Raw genomic sequence first — 18,681 nt, forward strand, 5'->3', positions numbered from 1 at the left:
CTCTACCCTGTTGGAGGCTTACTCTGTGGCTCGGCTTGCCAGCGGCGCCCAGTGGGCGGGAGAGGGCGTAGAGCGGCAGAGGAAAGGAAAAGGGCGGAGCGAGGGAACCTGGCTCCAAGGTCTCACTCTGATTGGGCAGCGTCTTTGGCGCCAGTGCCTCACTCTGATTGGGCAGCGTCAGTATGCTTGGCTCCGCCTGTTTTTCTTCTCCGGCGAGTGACGGGCTTGCGCCGGAGGGGTGGGGCGGGGCCGTAGGAGTGAGAGTGTGTGGAGGGGCGGGCGGGGCGGGGCGGGGCAAGTGGGGGAGGGGCGGGCGGGGGGCGGCGGTTGGGCAGCGTCGCTTCTAAGGAGGAGGAGGAAGGAGGGCGAGCGAGGAGGATGGCGGAGTTGGGGCTCCTGACGGTAACCCCGGGCCGCTGAGGCGGGAGGGTCGTTGTTGGTCTGTTCTTCCTGCTTTCGTTCCTACCCGTCGGGCGGTCCAGCTGGCTGTCGATTGGGGGAGGCCCCGCGCGCCCTGAGGGGGTAGAGCCGGCGGGGCCGGGGCGAGGCCCGAGGGGCTGGGGCCCTGGGAGGCGCCGCCGCCGCCTCTTTCCTGGGTCCTGTCGCAGGGAGGGCCCGGCCCTCGGAGCCGGCTCGTACGGGGCCCGCAGCCGGTCTCCGAGAGTGAGCCGGGCAGCTCTGACAGCGGCCGGGGCCGGGCCTGCGGTGGCGGCGGGCGGCCGGGGCAGCTCGTGGGCGGGGGCGAGTCGGGGAGAGGGCGCGGGCCGGGGGCGCCCGGCGGATGGCCCTGCTCCGCTCTGCCCCCGGGGACACCTGGCTCAGGCTTCGGGGCGCCCCGTGGGCGTCCGGGAGGCGTGTAAATCGCTGGCCGGGCCTTGGCGCAGTGCTAGTGGTGCGGGGTGGGGTATTTCCTCGCCCTTCCCCAAAGCCCACCACTCTCTCCCCTCTGTCGTTTCGGTGAAGAGTGGCGAGTTGGCTTTGGGTCTGTTGCCTGGTGAGGCGAGTTGTGGGCATCCAGGACCGCCCTGTTGGACTTGCTTGGTGGCAGCCTGTTTCCGCGGTAGCTTTTAGGAATAGAGGAAAAGTACTCTATCTCCTCCCCCCGCCCCCCCTCCACCCCCCAAGCTTTTAACGCTGGAGGCTTCGGGAGCAAGCGATTTCCCCCCAGCCCCTCAGTATCCATTGTTTTGTACCATCCCCCTCCCCCGCCCCAGCCTAGGTAGAAGAAGAAAGACTTCAAACCCTTAATTGCCCCCTCCCCCTCCCGTTTTTAAATCAGCAGAGGTATTGTGTTATTGTGTTTGTATGGATTTACAAACAGGTGGAATGAATACCGATTCGGGAGTGGGAAAGAAGATGCTTTTTTATGTGTTTCGAAGCTTTCAGCCCTTACAGTTGGTGATTGGATTTTCTTGTCTGTCGCTTTGTATCATAATGGGGGTGATGAGAATAAAAGAGGAAGCAATGTTTTGCAACCTACCCAAAGAAATATTTTTTAAGTCTCTGGGGATGCTGAAGCAAAATTGGGTTGTAGATATGTACTGTATAGTATTTGCTTCAGTCTATAGCTTTCACCTGTGCAATTTTGTATACTTCTTCATAAATGTCAGCTTCTGGTATCTACTGAGAGGGATTACTGTATCTGAAACTTAAAAGTTTTTGTTTTCCAGAATCCTAGGGTATACTTGTGTAACCAAATATTTTTGTATTTAAATGTAGCATTAACACTGAAAAATTATCTTATTTTAAAATCTCAGTTTATTAGTGTACTGATTTCTACCCTGGCCCTTCCATGCCATAGCTCTTAAAACTGTTAATATGTATTTGAAGAAACTTAGCTATTGGGTACAATCTGTAACATTCATACATTTTTATTTTGAATTTGTCAAGTGCTGAAGACTTTCTGTGTGACAGTGACAAGAATTTTTAGAAATTACATATATATCATATATATATGATATATATATATATAGAAAACCATTCCCTACCTGTGGAATTTAGATTGAATATGATAAATCTTCTAAATACCTATTTGACATAAGGTACACTGAAGCTTTTATTTAATTATGAATATACATTTGAAAAATAGATCTTAGACAAGTAAAGGCCTTAAGGTTTGTAACTTTCAAATGGCTTAAGTATAATACAAACCTAACATAAAGCTATGTTCTTGAAATGCCACAGAGTTTGGAGAGGTGGACTTAGCCTATCTAAGATGACTACTTTTTCTTATGGTGTTTGTTTAGTTTTTGAAGAAACAACTACATTACTCTCAGATTGGCATTTGCTTATTAATCTCTCATTGTTAATACAGTTTTCAAGTGTTTTTCTCTTGTTAAAAGTTGTTGGGAATAAAAGTGATATTAAGAGATACATTAATAGCTTGCAGCTAGATTTTTAAAAAGTTTTTAAACTACCATATAAAGTTGATGAGAGCTATGTTTTGATAATTGTAGCCAGACATGTGCAACAACTTGTGAATTACAGACCAGTCAGAAATTTGAAACAAAAAGTACATCAGAATTATAAATTCTTGTGTTATATTGATGGAATTGTGCGTTTAAAGTATTATTGTTTCTTTAATAACTTGGAACAGGGCTTGTCCTATATTCAGAGAGCCATAAACTAGAATTCTGTGTGGGATCTTCCAAAGATGCCTTCCGAATAGTTGCTGGGGGATGTGCGTGTGCGTGTGTGTGTGTGTGTTTAATTTAATTTAAATTTTTAAAGTAATCTCTACACCCAGCATGGTGCTTGAACTCAAAACTCCCAAGATGAAGAGTTGCATGCTCTTTGACTGAGCCAGCCAGGCGCCCCCTCTGCTGGTATATTTTTTGACATGCCTTACCCATGTGGGGGAAAGGTAAATAATACTGAATTTCTTTGTTATCCAGGCAGTCCTATTTGTTTTTAAAATATGCTGGATTACCAATATCTGTTGTGTAATTTAGTATTTCTGTAAGACTTGTGTTCTTTAAACAATTTAATTTTTAGATTTTTTTCTAGTGAGATATTTAAATATAAAAATAAACTTGTATTATTGATTAAAATATATCTTCTGTGTGTAGAAAGAAAGATGAGTATTTTTTGGGGTCGAAAGAATATATCTTTATGGGTTGAAGCCTCTGCCTTTAGCTCAGGTCGTGATCTCAGGGTCCTGGGATCGAGCCCCGCATCGGGCTCTCTGCTCCGCGGGGAGCCTGCTTCCTCCTCTCTCTCTGCCTCGTTGTGATTTCTCTCTGTCAAATAAAAAAAAAAAAAAAAAAAAGAATTCAGTTTACTATATTATTCATATATCATTTACATATCATTCATGTATGAAACCATAAAATCTATGTTTATAATAAAAAAACCAACCCCCGCAACAAAACACAGTAAAACCAAACAGATTGACCCATAAATCCTACAGTGAGTTCTGAGGTTTATGTTTTGGCCTTGGTGGAGGTGTTCTTGAATTACTTTATAAAATATCACTTCCTTTAGGAGAGGAAATTTAGATATAGAATAAACACTTTGACATTTCCTAATAAGACTAGTAGGGAATTGGTAAATATTTTGTTGTACATAAATTAGAAATTAGCTGTAATTTCGCAGTGGAGTGTTATTTTAAGTACTTTCATGTACTTGAGAAACTACAGATATTAAATTGGTTGTTTTTTTGCTTATTGTTAGACTTTGCTTCATGCATTTTGTATTATGTATTGGCATATTATAATTTAAGGCTAAATCTTCCATAGGCTGAATTATAAAAGTTTTGTTTTTTGAATTTTGAATTTTGTTTTGTCTGCTAGTTATACCACATCAAAGTCAGGCCATGTAAATCTTCCTGAAAATATTTTCTCTGAGGTTATACTAGTTAAAATTTTGTATTTTCCTAGCTCTGTTTACACTGACTTTTAAGATCTGAAAAATTTCTAAGTCACAAGGTGACCTATGGAATGCTTGAACTTTATATAGAGTGTTCTGAAATGTAATTGCAGTCAGTGAAGGTTGAAAGAAACAAGGATGAGTTGGAAACACTGATTTATGTTCTAAAATAGGTAATTGCATTGTTTTTGAGGTAAACTAATGCTCGTTCTTTGGTACTTTCTCCTGGTTCCCATCTTTTTAGCACAGCATCTTTAATTCTGCAAAACAAAGTTGTAACACATGAAAAGAATTTTCTAATTACAAAAGGCTCTTTAGCTTTTGAAATGTTGGTAACATATGTGCTTTCTGAGAAAGTATGAAATTCCCATTATCAAGATTTAAAAGAACTAATTAGATTTCACACTATATATCTCATTCCAACTTCTCTAAAGATCAGAACTGATTGCAAAAAGTAGTACATGCTGTAAAAGGTAAGGGTTCTTTTATTGGAAAGAATGAACATACTGCTTGAAGCTAAAACATTAAAAGGGACCTTAAAAGTGGGTATAATTGATCCCTATGTGAAATGAACTTGAAAGACTTTATGAATTATGAAGTATTTTGACTTGTATATCTTCTAAGTTTTATAGCGTTGTGAACACTTAAAATTTAAGTACTTTGTTTGCCCTCAAATACTATTTGTAAATTGTACAATTTTAATTAAGTAATTTCATAGTTGATAAAGAGCTCTTTTTTTCTTTTGGTTTTTCTAATGTCTTGGAAATTCTGATGTCTTGGCAGACAAGAAATTACTTGTTCTGACAATGAAATTAACTCCAAGTTTTAGATATTAATCAGTTAAATTTGCCCTTTCTCAGTTTCCAGTTTTGTGTTGTACAACACTTCTTCCTGCTTTCAAAACTGTCAGTTTTATAAATAGTCCTTAAGTTAACTTTAAAATTTTGTTTTGTATATATTTCTTATTAGCTATAATTTCATATTCATGTTATCGACCTTCTACTAAGTGCCATGTATGTCCCAGACTCTGAAGATACATAGTTAACATTATGTTTTCTGCTTTCAGAAAGTTCACAGTTTGTTGCATGAACTGTGCAAGTCAATAGTAAATTGTTTTACAGTGTTGACAAGTGCTTTGATAGCAGTATCAGTATGTGTTGGAGAACTCAGATGGGTTAAGACACAGATTGCATGTATAACCAGCAATGCTTGCTGGAGAATAGGACATGAATTAACTCTTGAGGGATAAGTAGGGTAGAATGGACAGAAAAAGCATAGAACTTAGAGATGTTAAGGTCCATTTGGAGAATTGCAGGTGAATAGCAATTTGGATTCTATGTATGATTTAGTATTTTAGTAGGGATTCATGAAAGCATATATGTTTAGAGATTGTTATTTCTTGTGTTTAATTTGGGCCTTGGATTGTGGATCTGCATGAATGTTGGAGATTTGAGTCATAAATTATTATTTAAATCTTTTAACTAAGTATATTTTTCGTTAATATTTTAATTAAATACAAGAACTTACCAGCCTGATGTGGAATAATCCCCAGGTTTAGACCTTTGATAATTATTTTTCAGTCACATTTAAATATCTTTTTCTCAACATTTATGCATCATGTTAAGAGTAACATTTATGAACCCCTTTAGAACTCAGTGGTGTTTACTGTACAGACATTTAAAATTAACTCTTCTTGGGGCACCTGCTGGCTCATTTGAAAGAGCGTGCCACTCTTGATCTCAGGGTCATGAGTTTGACCCACTGCTTGGGTGTAGAGATTACTAAAAATAAATTTAAAAAAATAAGATTCACTCTTCTGAGAGCATTAAAACCACCTGTTTTCATACTTGCTTCAAAGTGCCACTCTTTCCTTTGGGTAAGTCAGACTATATCATCAGCAGTTATATCTGGTAGAAGACTGTGTGTGGCCTACATGATTTAAAAATTCTCTAAATTTGAATATTAAGTGATTTTCCATATAGTATGATTTGATACTCCATAGAGGCCGTTTTTTTTTGCCATTCCAACTCTGTTCCCTCAAAGTGCCATGGTTTCTCATTTTAAAAGATTCTCATACTGCTTTTTATTGTTGCTTTTGATCCCTCCAGTTATTTTTGTTATAGAAACTCAAGAAATTCCTTTTTAAAATTTTCACCATTTAGCAAATGCATTATACATTTAAAAAAAGTTTTATTTAATTATTTTGAGAGACAGAGTGAGCAGGAGCAAGCCGGGTTGGGGTGGGGAAGGGCAGAGGGAGAAAATCTTTCTGAGCAGACTCCCTGCTGAGGGAGGAGCCTGATACCAAGCTTGATCCCCACAGCCCCAAGAGATTATGACCTGAGATGAAATGAAGAGTCAGATGCTTAACCAACTGAGCCATCCAGGTGCCCCTACATTATAAATTATGTCACCTCATTTATTTCAAGGTTATTTATTAGGAAACTAAAGCTTTCTGGTTTCATCTCCTTGGATAGACAGAAGCCCTGCCTTCTCACCTGGCTAACCCAGGCACCCTCTGGCCTCTATATCTCGTCCTCTGGGAGGCCTTCTTTGATCCTTAGATTCTCTTGTTCTAAGGTTCTTTGGCATCTGCACTTACTCTTTTTGAATATTTTCGTAATGATGTTTTTAATGTCTGTCTTTTTGCTAGATTGTAAGTTTCATGATAGCATCAAGTATGTCTGTCTGTCTTACTACCATTTCTCTAGTATCTAATGCCTAGACTGTAGGGTCCTAATAAAAAAATTACTAAAATTAGTAGTCTTGAGCCCCAAAACAAACAGACCACTGAAAAGGACAAAGAGATGTCATAGTGCTTTTGGTCTTAAACATATTTTCTGCCTTTAGACCCCCTCAGGTCTTAATTGAAGGCGTTTTGTTTTTTTTTTTTCTCATAATGTACAATTTAAAAAAGTTTAGTAACCAAATGTAAAAAGGACTTAGATATCTCGTAGAGGTCATAAGAGAGTTGAACATGGGGGGGGCACTTAAAAATCAGATACAGCACATTTTTTTTAAATGGGTGTTTAAGGCAGCTTAATGTGATAAACATAGAATCTTTCAAAGCACCATTTGTTTTACATATAGAAGAGTATAATAGTAATGCTGATAGAAGATCATGAAGAAGTGATTCACTGCTGTTAGTGAGTTTTGTTCAAGATTACACAGGCCCATGTGTTGTATTTGGGAGAGGTTTTTATCTAAAATGATGCAATTAAAAAATTACAATGTCGGGCGCCTGGGTGGCTTAGTGGGTTAAGCCTCTGCCTTTGGCTCAGGTCATAATCTCAGGGTCCTGGGATCGAGTCCTGCATCGGGCTCTCTGCTTGGCAGGAGCCTGCTTCCTCCTCTCTCTCTCTCTGCCAGCCTCTGCCTACTTGTGATCTCTTTCTCTCTCAAATAAATAAATCTTTAAAAAAAATTACAGTGTCAAACTTTTTTATTAGAAAGATTTGCTTAATGAGGTGAGACATAGTAGGCACCATAAGTACTGAGTAAAATTAAGTTGAAGCAAATAATTACTGAAAGTACTGAATCACTGCAGTATAAGTACTTTACAGTTTGTAGAAGTGGATTTTATACCTACCATGTTGTTTCTTTCCTTCCTTAGCTATGAAATATGTAAAATTGAGTAACATGTTTTTCCTCATTAGTTTTGAATAAAAACATACCTGTTGCAATGATATGACAAAATGACCTAAGTATTTCTGCATCTTTTATTCTGTTAAAAAGAGTAAGATTTATTTTTTGGTATTTCTTGGTAACCGGGACTGGAAAAATTAGATTGGGGGTTGTAATTACTTCTTTGTTATAAGCGTGTAGAGTCTAACAGATTGAGTGACCTGAAAGAGATTATATTTAATTCCAATTTTGTTTATGTTTCCTTTGGGGTAAAGAATTCAAGATTTCACCTAAGGGCTTTAGTTCTTATTCAGATAAACTGCACGTTATCTTCATATTGTAATCTATTGAAGTCTATGATTCTGTAACTATGGGTAGAAAAGCTGGTTATTTATTGTTGCTAAAACAAATACTGGTTTACCTACCATGTGTTAATTACCATTTTAAACTCCTAGAAATAGGATACTTATATACTAGGCAGCTTAAAATAGTAAGGTTTTATGATTTAATCTTGAAGACGTTTATTTCTGTACTTTGGAAGTAGTGATTTGAAATTCTTAATACTAGAAATATGGCCTAGTTTCAGAACACCCACTAAGCAACTGTGGGAACTCAGCATGCTAAATGGCTTGTAGTGCTGCAGTATTTTTTAATTTTTCCCACCCCCTGTTATATAATAGCTTATAGTAGTACACACAGAACATGAGTATTTGGGAAAAGAACAAAGTGTATTGAAGTCCCCAAAACATGTGAGATTGTCAGGCTTTCTGTTGAATGTTTAGAAGCTAAAAGGTGATCAAATATAATGATGATAAGTGAGTGAATGACACACTTAAGGTGGATGTTTTAGGTTGCAAATAAGGCAGGAAAAAGCAAGAAATTTTTTTTCTTGGGCTTGAGAAAAATGACTTTTAAAAAAATAGAGTCACTATTTTTGAGAAAACAAAATTTTTAAGAATTTAATTAGAATTTTTATTTAAGACGTTTGATAGCTGGGGCGCCTGGGTGGCTCAGTGGTTTAAGCCTCTGCCTTCGGCTCAGGTCATGATCTCAGGGTCCTGGGATCGAGCCCTGTATCGGGCTCTCTGCTCAGTGGGGAGCCTGTTTCTCCCTCTCTCTGCCTGCCTCTCTGCCTACTTGTGACCTCTCTCTGTGTCAAATAAAATAAATAAAATATTTAAAAAAAAAAAAAAGACGTTTGATAGCTCTGATTTAAACACTTCCATGATGCTTGTGTACAGGACTTAAAAATTTCAGTGGAAATAATTCTAAACGTTTCCCCCAGAATGTTGTGCAACGGAAACATTGCAGCATTATGTCAGCCTATGAGAACTAGATACTGAAACTGATTAGCTACTGACTATGAAGAATGAAATGTAGTTCATATTCCTTGTTCAGGAAAGTATGGTTGTAAAGGCATTCGAGAAAACATAGCTTTGCCATCTTATTTTATTAATTAAAGGGACTGAGTTGATTTGCATGCATAAAGATGGATATTTAGTTAAATGTTTCAGTTTAAAGATTTTTATGATACAAAAAAGGAAAGACTTAATTTGCTTTAAAAGTCGGCTATGTAATTCTTGCTGAGTTAGCTCTGTGAGTAATGCCTTAATGCAAACTAGTTGTATATAAAAACATAAAGAATTGGGGCACCTGTGTTGTGCATTCGGTTAAGGGGCTGCCTTTGGCTCCCGTCTTCCTTGGGCCTGGGATCCAGCCTGGCATTGGGCTCTTTGCTCAGTGGGGACCCTGCTTCTCCCCTGCTTGCTGCTCCCCCTGCTTGCTCGAGCACTCTCTCTCTCTCAAATAAAATCTTTAAAAAAAAAACGAGGAATTTATCTGGTCTTTTCTCTGCTGGAACTCAATTATACTGACATTTTCTTTTGTGTGTGTGTGTGTGTGTGTGTGTGTATGCATTTAATGATAATTGATAAAATAATAATGATCCTGTGGCAAGATCTCAAATATTTTTGTTTCATCAAAGAAAGTTGAAATTAATAAAATTCAAGTTTTGCTATATTTGATTATATTCAGATTCTTTAAAAATTGCTAATCCACAAGTGGTAGAGTCATGTGCTAAAATAATTTGTTAATTAACTCATCTCTTTCCTGACTCTATCATTATCCAGTTTTTATAACTAACAATGTGATAATATTTGCATTGCTTCCAAGAGTAAAATTAAGTATTGCCAAATAATGTTTTTTTTTCTTTCTGGCATGATTTAAATATCCTATCACTTGCTACCTGCAAATTACTAAATGATTTACATCTTTGTGGTATCAGAATTTTTTATGTCTAAATTTCTGTTAGCTATATGAGAATCATTTTGGGATTATAGTCACAATATAGTACATACTAGTTGGGAACTGGTTGGGTTTAATGTGTTAATGTGTTAACTTCAAAAATAATATCCTTTTTTGTATATTCAAAAAATGTAAGCAAGAGCTGCCTTTCAATATTTTGAGTTCAGTATTTTGATGGGAGAAATTCCTTATTAACCTTAAGTTGGGCTTCTTTTGATCTTGTTGGGCAATATTTTTGTTTTGGGGTATTTAAAAAAACCTAATACAGAGATAATGAGATTATATCTTTTAAAGCCCAAATGAATTCTGTAAATCCTATTTTAACTGACAGGGTAAGTAGATAAATAATTAGTTGAGCATAGGGTCGTCATCTGAATAGTTTCAAAAATTGTTCTATATAAATGTGAGAAAGTCTGTTTGCTCTCTTTTTTAAAGTAGGCTCCACACTGAATATGGGGCTTGAACTGAAGACCCTGAGATGAAGTCAAATGCTCTGCCAACTGAGCCAGCCAGGTGTAAATAGGCTCTATAACAGTGGCAACTTGCCAAATACTGATTCTTAAATGTAAGATACCTTGAGACCACACATCCTCTAATCTTGCTTTGTGTAATACATTTATTTTTGTTTACATTTTTTCTGACAGTTTCTGATAAATAATTTATAGAGTGCATAATGGAAAGGATTTATAATCAGTTAAGAACTAGTGAAGGAGGGCGCCTGGGTGGCTCAGTGGGTTAAGCCGCTGCCTTCGGTTCAGGTCATGATCTCAGGGTCCTGGGATCGAGTCCCGCATCGGGCTCTCTGCTCAGCGGGGAGCCTGCTTCCCCCCCCCCTCTCTGCCTGCCTCTCTGTCTACTTGTGATCTCTCTCTGTCAAATAAATAAATAAAATCTTTAAAAAAAAAAACTAGTGAAGGAATGTGAGTTTATACTTATAAAAATGAAGCAGTTAGAGAAAGTTAACTTTTTTAGCTTAAAAATGCTGAAAAACATTTTTTTTAGGTTGAAAACACTTTATTGAATGCAGTAGTCATCTTAGTGCATATAAACTAAGATAGCAATTACATTTTTTCTTTTTGCTTTTCACTGATAATTAGGTAGTCAACTTTTTTCTTTATTGCCCGTTTGCACGTGGTAAATGAAAAGTAACCTGTGTTTGGAGAATACTTAAGTTGTGTGTGACGTGTTTTGAATTCTTTGGCAAAAAAGGCAGTTAAAGCAAACATTCACAGGTCAGTCTTTAGGAGAGTTGTTTGGGTGGCATAAGAGCTTTTAAGAGAATGTTTGGCCAAGATACTTGATGTTTACTATTGTATCTTAGGTCCATTGAGACATTTAAATCCCTACTACCCCACCCCTACCTTTTATTTTGAGGCTTTGCTGTAGAATCTTGCAGTTTTTATAGATGGTAAATTGAAATGTTGTCCAGGAGAGGTGTATTCCCAGTTATGGCTTATATTGTGGGTTGGGTAAACGGGAATTTACAGTTCTTCACTCAAAACTTTGCCCAGAATCAAAATTTCATAATCTTAGGCTTTTCCATAAGAAGAAATGTAGATTTCCCTAAAAACTCTTTATATATTTGCTATTATGTAAAATAAATTAGTCCTATCTCTCCATGCCAGTCCAAAAAATTCATCTTACCTCCTCACTAAAGGGAAAAAAAGTTAAATAAATTTGAAGGTGCTGTAATTCCATACTCTTACATAATTCTTATTAACATGGGCTAGTATGGAGCATTTTATTTTTTCAGTTATTTCTTTATCCTCCATGAAAACTACCCTTATCTCAGGTTCATTCATGCTATTTAAGAATGTATTTTTTCCATTTCTGTATGAATAACAACATTCCTTTGGGCATGTTAATTTTGGATGCTTTTTTGATCTTTAGTCTTCCAGTTCTCAAGATTCCTTTTTAACTCTTGAGCTATAAGAAATATATAGCTTTATGTGAATTGGAGAGGAGAATAGTTGATTTTTGTCCTTTAAAGTTTTAAAAAGTAAGGAGCATTTCAGATCTTTATAAACAAAAGAAACTACAATTGAAATCTTGTCATTTTTAGGTGTTTATATCAAAATCGGAGTGACTTAGAGTTAATTTTAAGTAGAATTTAGGGAAACTATGCATGGGACAAGGGTTTTGTCTTCTGTTCGACTATCTTCATCTAACAAGTGTTTACTGAGCACTTACTGTGTACTTAAGAAGTTCATAATATCTTTGAAGTTGCAGAGTGCTTTGTAGATTAAAAATTGCTTCTTTGTGTAAAGTGCCTGCTTGCTGCTTGGTAGGGTAGATAAAGCCAAGGTAACAGATATTTATAATTCTTTCAGTAAATATAACTACTATATATACTAGGTAATGTTTCTAAATACTAGAACGCGACTGTGAAAAACAAAAGTTTCCTTGTTTTCCCATTACTTTAAATGAGGGAGTCAAGATAGCTAACCTGATGCTTGTACAGTGTGATAAATATTGTGATGGGGCAATTCTAAGTGGGAGCAAGCTTAGAAGGGTGTATTGAGAAAGGCTTTTGAGTGATCACAAAAGTCTTTCCAGACTTTTAAACTGAGATCTGAAGAATACATGAGAGTTACTGAAGAACCTATGTTTCTGACAGGAGGAAATAGCTTACGTAAATTCCTGGCAACGGGAGATGGCAGGATCTGATAGGGGATCTGAAAGAAGTTCTTGTGGGAAATACTAGGGTTGTAGCAGAAGTAAGTGGGGGCCAGGTCTCGAAGGGCTTGGTAAGAATTTTGGATTTTATCCTGAGGGCTAGGTTTGTGGGGACCACCCATTCTCCCCCAAGTGTTTTAATTTGGACAGTAGCCTGAATGAGTATTTGAAGGATCACTGTAATTACAGTGTAGTGATTAGGTTAGGAACTGGATGGTGGGGTTGATGTGGTGAGACCAGTTACAAAGCTGTTAGAGGAGTGAATTTAGTATACCCTGGAGCAGGGTAGTGACAGTGAGAATAAAAAAAAAGAGTCAGGAGAAATTTTAGAAGGATGGATAGATAGGAGTGGTGATTGTTAGGATATGAGAATCGGAGAGAGAAGAGTCAGGGTGATTGCAGGATTCCTGCCCCGCTCTTACCCTTCTTAGTTGATTTCTCCTAAGGTGGTTTATCTTTAAGAAGCCTTTCCTTATTTCTCCAATCCCCAAGACTGGTTTAAATTCCTTTTCTTTGTGCCTCAGCAGCTCTTACTACACTGTGTTCTTGCCTTTTTCACTTATTTATAAGCTTACAGCCAAGTACTGTGCCTTATTATTGCCTACCTAGCACCTTGCACAGTGTATAACACTTAGTATGTATTAAATAAAATATCTGAATGAAAATATAGCTTTTTTGGGCATGGAGCCCAACATGGGGCTTGAACTTGGGACCCTGAAATCAAGACTTGAGCTGAGATTAAGAGTCGACTCGGACCCTTAACTGACCAAGCTACTGAGAATACAGTTTTTATATTTCCAGCTGGAGAACAAATGTGTTTCTCTGAAGTATCAGTATCCAAAAACTTAATTTATAACTTCAGTGTGAATCGGATCAGTCCATGCACTTTTGAATATCTTTTGTAAAAATGTTACAATTCAGATCTGAAGTGCTATCATGAAATAATGCATATGGACTTTGATTATTATGTTAAACTCCTCTTGTAGTACACATTCAGGTTTTCTTTATAAATAAATTTTTAATTAGCTTTATCCTTTGTCAATTTAAAAGTCAACATAACCAAACTATCAGTTAGAATTTTTTGTTTCGAATGAAAATAGTTCTCCCCCCTCCCTGATTATAAAAGGAATCAATGCTTATTTTATACATTTTTTAAAAAGTAGAGATAAAGAAAGGTGACAAACATCTTAATACCCAAGGATAAATATTACTATCATTTGATGGGTAATGTAGACTTTTAAGACTTTATATATATTTATGAATGTTATGAGTAAGTCGAAAGCCATTCACAGAGAAGAAATCTGTATGGCATAAATATGTAAGAAAAGGTATTAAATATTCTTCATATGAAGAATCCTGATAATTAGTATATAACCAAATAACTCCATAGAAATGGGGTCTTCAACTTAAATTCCTATAGCAGACCAGACAGGTAACATAAATGAGTGAATACATTAAGGTTAAGTTGGAGGGCACAACTTCTGTTCAGTCAGTGCCAGTTGATTTTAAGAAATGTTGGCCCAGTGGTGCCTCAGGTTTTTTATTTTGGGGTTTTTTTTTGTTTTGTTTTGTTCTTTTTAAATTTTCAATGAGAAGTAAAGGTCTAGATTGTAGTGAAGTTCCCAATTATTAAATACTGTCAAATGAAAAATTAAAACTATGTTTGTTATATGTAGTAGCCATGGTCTGTGTTTTGTTAGTACCACAAACAGTGGAAGAATGAAAGTATTTGGCAGTGCCTGGGTGGCACAGTTGGTTGAGTGTCTGCCTTTGGCTGGGGTCATGTTCCCAGAGTCTCAGGGATCTGATTGAGTCCCATCTGGGGCTCCCTGCTCACCAGGGAATCTGCTTCTTCCTTTCCTTTTACTCCTCCCCTGCTTGTGCTTGCTGACTCTCTCTCTCTCGAATAAATAAAAATCTTTAAAAAATCCGTTTGCCCTCACTACACCAAGGAAATGTAGATTAAAATATATCATTTTTCATATATCAGGTTGATAGAAATGAAAAAGATTGAAAATAATGGCAAGATTGGGGGAGTATAAATTGATGCAGTCTCTTTCAAAGAGACCAGTTGGTACTACCTATAAATCTTTAAAATGAATATTAGTTTTGACTAAATACTTTCACTTTCAGGAATCTGCCTTACAGAAGTATTAGTTCCTATATGTGAAGATTTATGCTCAACAAACACTATTTACTGGCCAAAAAAATATGTATGTGTGTGTGTATATATTTTAATTTAAGTAAATGAAGGGGTGCCTGATTGGCTCTCTTGGTTAAGTGTCCAACTTTTGATTTTGACTCAGCTCATGATATTGGGCTTATGGGTTTGAGCCCTATGTTGGGTTCTATGTTCACCATGGAGTCTCCTTGGAATTCTCTCTGCCTCCCTGCCCCTCCACCCTCTAGTGTGTATACACACACGTGCACTCTCTCTCAGATCTTTTTGATTTAAAAAAGTAAATGAAGAAAGTAAAAAAGAAACAATTTAAATGTCAGTTGATAGGAGAATAATTAAGTAAATTAGGGTATGGTTATAGCACAAGTCAGAGCAATGGAAAGAAATGAAGTATATCTGTATTCTTATATGGAAAGAGGCCATAATTTACTGTTTACCATTTAACGCAAAATGGACAGTTTTATACATAAATTTGTATTATACTTGTATGCTGTCATTTTGAATGTCTGTATGATATTCTGTTGTGTGGCACTGTAATTTATTGAGACTATTGATGTACATGTAGGTTATTTCTTATGTTGTGCTATGTATATGCACATTGCTCTGAACACTTTTTTGCAAATGTCTTTGTAGTGTTGTCTCCAAAGATAAATTTTTGTGTTTTATATTGCAACATTAAATATCTGAACTCTTCTAGATGCTTTGGGGAAGTATGTTTGTCTCTGAGAATATAATTTAGGACCTCTGATCTGAGTAAATTTACCTCAGGCGTAGTCATTGGAGAACTAACCAGAAAAGTAGTACTGTTTCAGTGAACTTAAATTCTTTAGAGTTTTTAAATTTAAGTAGTAATTTTTATCTAGTGATTACATGCTTAGGTACAAAATCTAAAAGATGAAGTGTAAAGCACATCTTTCACTCTGCAGCCTCTTCTGCTTTGTTTCCTATTCTGGGAAACCAGTACCAGTTTTGTGTGTAAGGCCAATAATTAAATGGCTTTTATGCTCAGACCTTGTCCTTTTTTCATGGTTTTTCTTTTTATCCTTTGGATAGTTGAATTTTGTGAACTAGTATTTTTTTCCAAGAGCAGTTCATAGAAACAGTATTCCTTGAGTTCTTTCATACTCAGTGCTATTTAACTGTTGGCTTTTATTGCTGAACTGTATTGTTAGACTGGATATATATTCTTGAGTCATACTTTTTTCTCTTGAAAAACGTATGAAGTTCTTATAGGTATTGATGTACTGTTTTTAGCATCGAGTCCTTCTTGCTCTCCATTTTTTTGGGTACTGATGTTTTGCCTAGGTTCTCAAAGAATTCTATTTATTTATTTATGTATTTTTTTTTTAAAGATTCCATTCATTTATTTTACAGAAATCACAAGTAGGCAGAGAGGCAGGCAGAGAGAGAGAAGGAAGCAGGCTCCCCGCCGAGCAGAGAGCCCAACGCGGGACTCGATCCCAGGACCCCGGGATCATGACCTGAGCCAAAGGCAGAGGCCTTAACCCACTGAGCCACCCAGGCGCCCCTGTGTATTTGTTTTTAAGTAATTTCTACGCCCAGTGTGGGGCTTGAGGTCACAACCCTGATATCAAGAATGACATGATCTAAAAACAAAAAAAAGTCGCATGCCCTGTGGACCAAGCCAGCCTGGTGCCTCACAAAAATTCTCTTTAAAGTACATTAATTATTTTCTTAGGAAAAGATGGACCCCTTTTCTTGATCAGTTCTGACTCTCCTGTATAATTAGTCAGATGATGTCTTTGAAACCTTCAGATGTGCCAAACCAGGGGGTTGGGCTTACCCTTCTGGCTATGACTTGTACAGTTTAGAGAACTGAGGTGTGTGATACTTTTGAGATGTGAAGATGCAGACCTCTCTCTTGCTTGAGATCTTCCAGCATCCCTCTTTTCCTTCACTGCATAGGCAGCCTTTCTCATCTATGTGGTTAGGGATGTCTCTTGGTTAGGGATGTAGATTTTGCTTCTGTTTCTCATTCTCCTAGTTGTTTTGAGATTTTTCAAGAGGAGAAAGGGGCTACACCATCTTTATATTGCCATATTCACCTGAAATTGTAAAGTCTGTAGGCCTGGTTTTATCAAAATTAAAATCATTTATAAGTATAAGGAATAAAATGTATGTTGATACAGTTTTTGAAAGCCAAAACCAGTTCATTTATAGAAGTTCTTTTCAAGCAAATATTTTATTTATTTATTTATTTTAAAGATTTTATTTATTTATTTGACAGAGAGATCACAAGTAGGCAGAGAGGCAGGTAGAGAGAGGGGGAAGCAGGCTCCCTGCTGAGCAGAGAGCCCAAAGCAGGGCTCGATCCCAGGATCCTGGGGTCATGACCTGAGCTGAAGGCAGAGGCTTAATCCACTGAGCCACCCAGGCGCCCTCAAGCAAATATTTTAATTAAAACAATCACGGGGTGCCTGGGTGACTCAGTCCATTAAGCGTCTGCCTTCAGCTCAGGTCATGATCTGATGGGCCTGGGGTGGAGGCCCATATCCTATGAGCCCTCTGCTCAGTGGGGAGTCTGCTTCTCCTTCACCCTCTGCCTGCCCCTCCCCCTGCTTGTGCACTCTTTCTGTCAAAGAAATAAATAAAATCTTTTAAAAATCGCAATGTAACATTTGAGTTTGATTATGTCACTTAATTTGTATTTATGAAGCCTTGTACATTACAAAGCATAGGCCTCTGCCTTCAGCTCGGGTCGCGATCTCAGGGTCCTGGGATCGAGTCCCGCGTCGGGCTCTCTGCTCGGCAGGGAGCCTGCTTCCCTCTCACTTTCTCTGCCTGCCTCTCTGCCTACTTGTGATCTCTCTCTGTCAAATAAATAAATAAATAAATAATCTTTAAAAAAAAAAAAAGAATGAAACTGAAAACAAATGCCTCTAGTTAGAGTGCTCATTAGTTCTTTAATTTTAGGTGGTGATTCCTTTTTCAGTTGGATTTGAAAATTAACCTTTTTTCTTCTTTTTTTTTTTAAGGGAGGCTGTACCCCCCAACGTGGGTCTTGAATGTATGGCCCTCAAATCAAGAGTTGCATACTTTGCCTGCTGAGCCAGCCAGGCACCCCTAAAAATTGAACTTTTGAAATATATACACACTAGATTTTTTAAAATTTTAAGTCTTTTGGCATAATACATTTTAGCTCCGGAGTAATCTGGTATTCTTTTTTTCTTTCCCCCCAGATCTTACCTATTTGAGAGAGAGAATGAGAGAGAGCATGAGAGGGAGAGGTCAGTGGGAGAAACAGACTCCCTGGTGAACAGAGAGCCTGATGTGGGTCTTGATCCCGGGACTCCAGGATCATGACCTGAGCTGAAGGCAGTCACTTAACCAACTGAGCCACCCAGGCGTCCCATGGTCTGGTATTCTGCATGACATCTTGTTTTTTTTCAAGAGAAATGTCAATTTATTTTCTTAATGTCTCTATTAAAAGAAATACTCCAAAAAAATCTTGGTAGCTGGTGGGCAAGCTTGCTTCTTTTCTGATATGAAGATAATCTTTTATACACTTGACCTAGTTGTGTTTTACCTGTCCTTTGTCTATTAGCAAGAGCAGGGTGACTGCTCGGAGAAACAAGTTATTTTTTCCATCCCATTCCTTCTGTATGATGGAATATATTACTTTGTTAGCCTCAAATGCAAGTACATTCTAATAGCCTCACAGAAAATTTTAATGCCTTTTAGATCATTGAAGATTTCAGTGTTAAGTCTTTGTTATTCCAGTTATTTTTTTAATAACTGTTTTTTGTTTGTTTGTTTTTTTGGTTTTTTGAAGGTTTTATTTAAGAGAGAGTGAAAGGCAGAGTGAGGGAGCACAAGTAGGGGAGTGGCAGAGAGAGAGGGAGAAGCAGGCTCCCCACCAAGCAGGGAACCTGATAAGGGACTTGATCCTAGAACCCTGGGATCAGGAGCTGAGCCAAAGGCAGCTTAACCCACTGAGCCATTCAGGAGCCCCTGTTACTCTAATCATTGATTACTCCAGTGTTTTTTAAAATTACTAAAGTTTCATAAAA

At 37.7% G+C, this 18,681-nt stretch overlaps 1 protein-coding gene across 3 annotated transcripts in view; it reads left to right on the plus strand.

The window, feature by feature from the left end:
- SHOC2 (SHOC2 leucine rich repeat scaffold protein) overlaps positions 1-18,681 on the plus strand; it is a 98,365-nt gene that overhangs the window by 534 nt on the left and 79,150 nt on the right. Inside the window, exon 1 of one of the 3 annotated variants that reach the window (XM_046027763.1) lies at positions 323-402. The exons of 1 other annotated variant lie outside the window; for it this stretch is intronic. The gene's annotated coding sequence lies outside the window, so the exon portion shown is untranslated. Of the gene's footprint in view, positions 1-322; positions 403-18,681 lie in introns of those variants that run through there. One more of the 3 variants, XM_046027761.1, reaches the window with a different exon arrangement.

This window comes from Meles meles, chromosome 13 (genome assembly GCF_922984935.1).
Source record: "Meles meles chromosome 13, mMelMel3.1 paternal haplotype, whole genome shotgun sequence".
NCBI lineage: Eukaryota > Metazoa > Chordata > Mammalia > Carnivora > Mustelidae > Meles > Meles meles.